The sequence below is a fragment of the Solanum stenotomum genome, chromosome 2, assembly GCF_019186545.1.
Source record: "Solanum stenotomum isolate F172 chromosome 2, ASM1918654v1, whole genome shotgun sequence".
Classification (NCBI taxonomy): domain Eukaryota; kingdom Viridiplantae; phylum Streptophyta; class Magnoliopsida; order Solanales; family Solanaceae; genus Solanum; species Solanum stenotomum.
In genome coordinates, this window is record NC_064283.1 from 62095183 (window position 1) to 62101759 (window position 6577).

Here is a 6577-nt window from a genome sequence, read left to right on the forward strand (position 1 = left end):
CTTTTATTAGTTTAAAATAGTTTTTCATAAACCAAAAATAACTCAAATAAAAACCAACTCATTTTGTTTCGTTAAAATTCTAATTACTTGTCTATAATTCAAATATTTCAATTAAGGTCCCATTTTTCTTAAAAAATAAAAATTGCTCTTTGTTTTAATTATTTTTTCAAAGTTAATCTAATAATGTAAATTATTATTATAAATACTTACTTAGTCATTTGCTCAAAAGGTTAGTCAAGACTTTTATTCTTTAATTAATTTAAAATGATTTTCATGCTTTAATATATAAAATTGGTTTAAATTATTATTTTAAAATGAATTAAATAAATTCTAACTAGTCTAGTTTTATTAATTTTCTAATCATTTGCAATTTAATTCAAATGTTTCATTTTTGGGATCCCTTTTCTCTAAACAATAAAATAATATAAAATGCATTTATTTAATTACTTTTTTTTTCTCAAAGTTAATCAAATATTGTAAGTTATTATTTTAAATCGTTATTTTCCTAAAAATAGTTAAATATATTTTAGTCAAGTCGTAGGTCAACCGCATGTTAGCGGACACTTCGAATGCTTAAACCCTTCTCGAAGTGTAAATTGAACCCCGAATCCTCTTTGATATTTTCAAATGATTTTTTCTGTTTAAATCTTTGAAAATTATGAGTTTTCTTAATTTCTTTAAAAAATTAAGTGGCGACTCTTTTCTAAGTATTTTTTTAAAAATATTTTATACTTAGAACATTTCAAAAAGTGATTTTTCTAAAGATAGGACAATTACGGCACAGCAGAAATGGCGACTCTGCTGGGGATTTAATTAAGTTCTAACCATAAGATTTGACTTGTTTGACTGATTGTATTAATTGCTAAATTGTTTATCTGCTCTCAACATGTTTAAATTAATATAACTGTCATTGCATTCCATGACATCTTCCTATTATATTATAGTATATTAAGGACGGTTTCTGCTTAATCGCAGCCGGACTTTTTATACTCAACCCTTTTTCGGAAGGATCGGCAATTTATTGGTATGTCATGCGTCCAATGGTTGTCGTGAATTCCAGCCTAAGTTGTCCACTTGGGTTCCCGGTCTTTCAAAGCCACTCTTAGTCAACTAGCGTAGAGCGAAACCAAATCCCAATTTTTAGCACATTTTGAACTAGGTCGACACAACACCCAAGGCGTGTTGGGCCCATTAGAAGCCCACCTTGTGTCTATTTGGCCCATTTGCCAATAAAAAGACAATCATACTTATATGTTTTAATTGAAGGATGTATATGTCATTTTTAAACAAATCAATTATCAGGTGGGGATGGGGGTTTAATTACCTTTGTTTGTTTTTCTTGTAGGATGAATCCGACGTTTGAGCCGTTGAGAACCCGAATGGTGACTATTCCTGATCCTTACCTCCAAGTTTGGTGGAAATTCATGAACAAGGAAGATAAAAAGAAAGTTCAAAGACATATAGGCAATCTCCCGTCATTAATGGAAATGGTGGCTTACCCCGACTTGATTGGAACGATGGTGAAATTTTGGGACAGCGATAACATGGTATTTCGATTTGGGGAAGTAGAGTTGACTCCAACTATAGATGAAGTTCTTGCCAGTTACGAGAGTGTTGGCATGTGCAACAAGAGGAAACACCAACCCGATACTGATCTTCTCTTTCCAAAAATATGGGATTTTGCCGAAATCAAAGAAAAATTGTCTCTCGTCAAAGCTGAATGGATGGACAGGCTGCCCGGGTCAAATATTCCACTTCGGAAGTTGTATTATCGATTTGGACGCGCAAGAGCTTATGAGAAGTTTAAAGATGAGTTCGTTTCAGAAGAAAAATGCAAGGAAACACGCCCTCTCGCTTTTGCGATATGTCTATTTGGGACAATGGTGTTTCCCCAAGGACCAAACTACACCATCCATCCAAGTGTAGTAATGGTTATTCATGCTATTTTTAATGGAGTAAGCTACGGGCCTGTAAGAAAGTACTACAATTTAGCTCCTATGATCCTTGCTGACATTTACAGGGCGTTGGATAGGTGTAAAAATGGCACACGTTTCTTTCAAGGGTGTAACCTGATACTTCAATGGTGGATGATGCGACACTTGATCAAAGCTCATGATCCAACAGAACCAGATCCCTTGGAAAGACCGAACAGGCTCGAAAGTCACAATTGGTGGGTGCAACGTAATCATTTCAATAGGACTGGAGGCCAAGAGTTTTGGTACCCGAGACTTCAGGGTTTGAGAGAGGAAAATGTGCAGTGGTCTATCCAATGTTTGGTAGTAACAAAACAAATTGTGATCCGAAGTGGAAAGGCCCCCTACTTGATATTTGCTGGGTTGAGAGGAACTCGGCCATATGCTCCTTCTCGAGTACTTAGACAGCTAGGAGGGAAACAAGAGCTTCCTCAGATAGAAGACATGACAAGATTTGTGACGGATTATGAAAATGACGAAGTCGCTTTTACTAAAAAGATGCTTCAATTATGGAAGACTCGAAGGGTATTGGGCAAGCCGGTGCCAAATAGGTTTCGTCCGGAATGCTTTAAGGATTACAAAGAATGGTTAAAGAAGAGTCTCGCCGGAACTATCGAACCGGGTCCAAACGTTCCCCATATTATTGCAGATGTTGGAGCCAAGCATCAAATTCGACTTCATCAACTCCAAGAGAAGTTTGATAGGAATAAGCTGGAGTATCAACGTCGACACTCAGAAGATGCCTAAGTCATAGCTCAGTTGAAGCAAGAGTTACAAAAATCCAGCCAATGTATGTCAGAATTAGATGATAGCATGGAGCAGCAGATTCAGTCGGTCGAGAGGTTCAGACATCAAGAAGGGGCTCGGTTGGCAAGAGATCACCTATGGGCGAACAAATATACTATGTGGGAAGAGGTCAACATCGCCAAGAGGGCCAGACTTGGTGAAGGATCAGGAGAAACTTGAAGTTTGTTATCATCCCCTGCGTGGGATTGCTTTATTTGTACTTTGTTTTGTAATTTACTTTTCAAACTCTTTTCCCCAATTTTATGTTTGTCCAACATTTTTGAATATTATTAATGAAATATTTTGGGGATAATTAATTGGCTTAAAAAGACATATACATCCTTCAATTCGCTAGGCCTATCCTTGGCACAAAAGGGTCACATGCATGTTTAGGACGCGATATTTGTCTTTTTACTTGTGTGCTTTAACTGTTTATGTGGTACGTTGCTTTGAATGAGGACATCTTTAGCCCACTCCTTTTCAAAAATTTCTGAAAATCTCTACAATGCTAAATACAAATCACCACCAAAATATCTGACCAAAACTCCATGAGTCTTAAGTTTCTCAGTCAGAAATAAAATCCTACTACCAAATCCTAAGCCACTACTCTATCATCTCATGAAAGGTAAAATTGCAGCTAAGATGGAAAAAGGCAAGAGTATCGACATAGAGCTAACTGAGGAGGATTTGAGGATGAAACTACAGCGGCTCAGACAAGAGATCCAAGAAACGAGAGAAAGGAGAATAGAAGTGGAGCTCGCCACCGCAGTGGCACGAGCAGCAAATGCGGCACTAGACGTGGAGTTGGCAGCAAAGATGACAAAATGTGTTGTTATAGATGAAGAGACAGCTGCTGTGCGGAAGAAGCGCGATGCTCTCAAAGAGATAACCTTGATGCTTCAGAAGCCACGTGGAAAACACTCTTTTTTCTGCCAAGAGGCCACCAGCAGTGATCCCAAAGGCGCCGGACCTGAAGCTGCTGAAGAAGATACTGGGGAGGAAATTGCCTATAAGCCTCCTCTTCAGGGACGGTGGAAGGAAGGGAATGAGAAAACCACCCTCGAAGAATATGAGTTACCCTCCGTGATTAATGCGACAATCAGAAAAAGAATGGCCTGAGTGGAGGCACATTTTGTCTTTTAGGAGCTTTATTGTCTGTTTTTCACTTTCCTTGTAATCTTCAAGAAATGAATGAATGAAAATGAAATTTCCTCCTGTTTTCGAACTACGTAGGGCCTGAATTTTCCTTAGGAGATACGTAGGCAGCCTTTCAAGGCCCGGCCCCTATCTTTTTCAAATTTTCTTTTCCCCCTCTTTCATTCTACAATGAAACATTGAGTCCGGATCAACAAATGCCCAGAAATGCAGCAAGAAGACCTTAGCTCAACGCAATTTAACCTTTCTGAGACACCAACCTCGATATAAAAACGAGCAAATTCCTGCTTGTTCAAAAGTCAGTCCCCATTATTCGTGGGTTAGCATGTTCTCAAACAAAGCAACTTTTATGTGTTTATCTGCTTTCTATATGATATTTTGCATTATTTGTGCCGAATCAAAATTAACATATTTGCCTTTGAGTTGTTTTTCTCAACAGGTAATTAGAACTGGTCTGTGTCGATAAGCTGGCTGATCATCCTTATTTTACAAGATCAAAAGGGTCTACAGATTCCTTTCCCAATCAAAGTTCACAAAAGGGAAAAGAAACAATGGGTGATAACAATGAAGAAACCAGCCTTACTGATGTCGTGGTGGCCCAGCCCGCCCTTGCTGATCAGAATGAATTGATCCTACAGTTGATGCAACAAATTGCTGAGATGAGAGTTGAGATGCAGAGAAAACGAGATTTGCCTCCTCCGATTTTTAGTGTCAATGCTCAACCAGACGGAAGACCGCCAGCTCAAATTCCCCCTCCTAACGTGGAACAAGCTCAAAACCCGCCTTCAAGTCCTGTTTGTAATCCTTCCATCATTGACCTTACCACCCAAAACCCCCACTACGCATCAGCCTCTTACCAAACACCACCCCCTCCTCAAAATACCAATCTCCAAGCACCACTCCTTCCCCCTAATGCAAACCACCAAACTGGCCTACCCCTCCACAGCCAAGACACTAATAACCCACGCACTTTCCTCCCTCACCAAAACCCCTGTACACCAACCCCAGACTTATCCCCAAAACTATCACGCCCCTTTAAATGGCCAGAGTCCCTCTATCGCTCCACCACTACCGCAAAAACCCATTTTCCAAATACCAGTTCCCAACGAACATGACCCCCATGGTTCAGAGCTCGACCATTATGTGGAGAGGGAGAGAGAGTGGAGGTCAAAGGAAGAGACCGCCAAGATAGATATGAAAGAGGAAATTAGGAAAGCCATGAAGGAGTTGAACTGCATTCCCGAGGTTGCCGGGTTGAGTTACGAAAACCTATGCATTCATCCGAATTTGGACCTCCCGGAAGGGTTCAAGGTGCCAAAATTTGACATTTTTGGAGGAACAGGGAACCCCTTAGCGCACCTGAGGGCTTACTGTGACCAACTCGTGGGAGTTGGGAGAGACAAAGCTTTGTTAATGCGGCTTTTTAGCCGAAGTTTGAGTGGAGAGGCTCTAGAATGGTTTACGTTTCATGAAACAAAACAGTGGTCTAGCTGGAATGCTCTGGCTAAGGACTTCATCGAACGATTCGCCTACAATGTGGAGATCGTTCCTGATCGTTACTCCTTAGAGAAAATGAAGCAGAAGCTGACCGAGAGTTACAGAGAATTTGCATATAGATGGCGAAAGGAGGCAGCTAGAGTTAGACCTCCTATGTCAGAAAAGGAAATTGTTGAATTGTTTGTGCGGGTGCAAGAGCCCGAATATTATGACAGAATTATGTTGCTCGTTGGAGCAAAATTTGCCGAGGTAGTCAAGGTAGGTGAGACTATCGAGGATGGATTGAGAACTGGGAAGATTGCCCGTGTTGCCGCATCGCCCGGATTTTCGGGCTTGTTGAAGAAGAAAATAGAGGATGTGTCTTCTATCTCTTATGAGGGGAAAAAGCCCCCAAGGAAATCATCATCATACCAAGGTCGTTCTCGACCTTCACAGAGTTTGTACCCGGCATGTTATGCACAGGTTGATTACCAAAATACCCCTCCCACCAGTTACCAAAACACTCCTCTTCCCAGCTATCAAAATACTCCCCTACTATCTACCAAACTCCCCCTCCAGTTTACCAGACTCCATTTCATCAGTACCGAAATGCTGCCCCCAACTGTTCCAACATTCAGACAAATTACCAAACACCTCCCCCAATGTACCAAACCCCAACACCACTTTACCAAAATACCCCCCCGAATTACCAAGCTCCACAACCAAATTACCAAACCAACTCATATCCCAGGTATCAAGCCCCCCGTCCAAATGCTCCAAATTATCGTCAAATACTTCCTCCTCAACAAGGCAATTACGATCCCTCCCGTCCTAGATTTGAGAAGAAGCCTGCCAGAATTTTCACTCCGCTTGTTGAAAGCCGAACAAAGTTGTTCGAACGATTAACTGCGGCAGGATATATTCATCCAGTGGGGCCCAAGCCGGTTGACCCTAGCTCGAAGTTTTACAGACCTGATCAGAGGTGTGCGTATCACTCCAACAGTGTTGGACATGATACTGAAGACTGTATCAACCTGAAGCATAAGATTCAAGACCTGATTGACCAGAATGTGGTCTCTCTTCAGATAGTTGCGCCCAATGTCAATAGTAATCCTTTGCTGAATCATGGAGGCGCCACTATCAATATGATAGAGACAGATGATGATTGGTGCGTGACGAAGGCAATA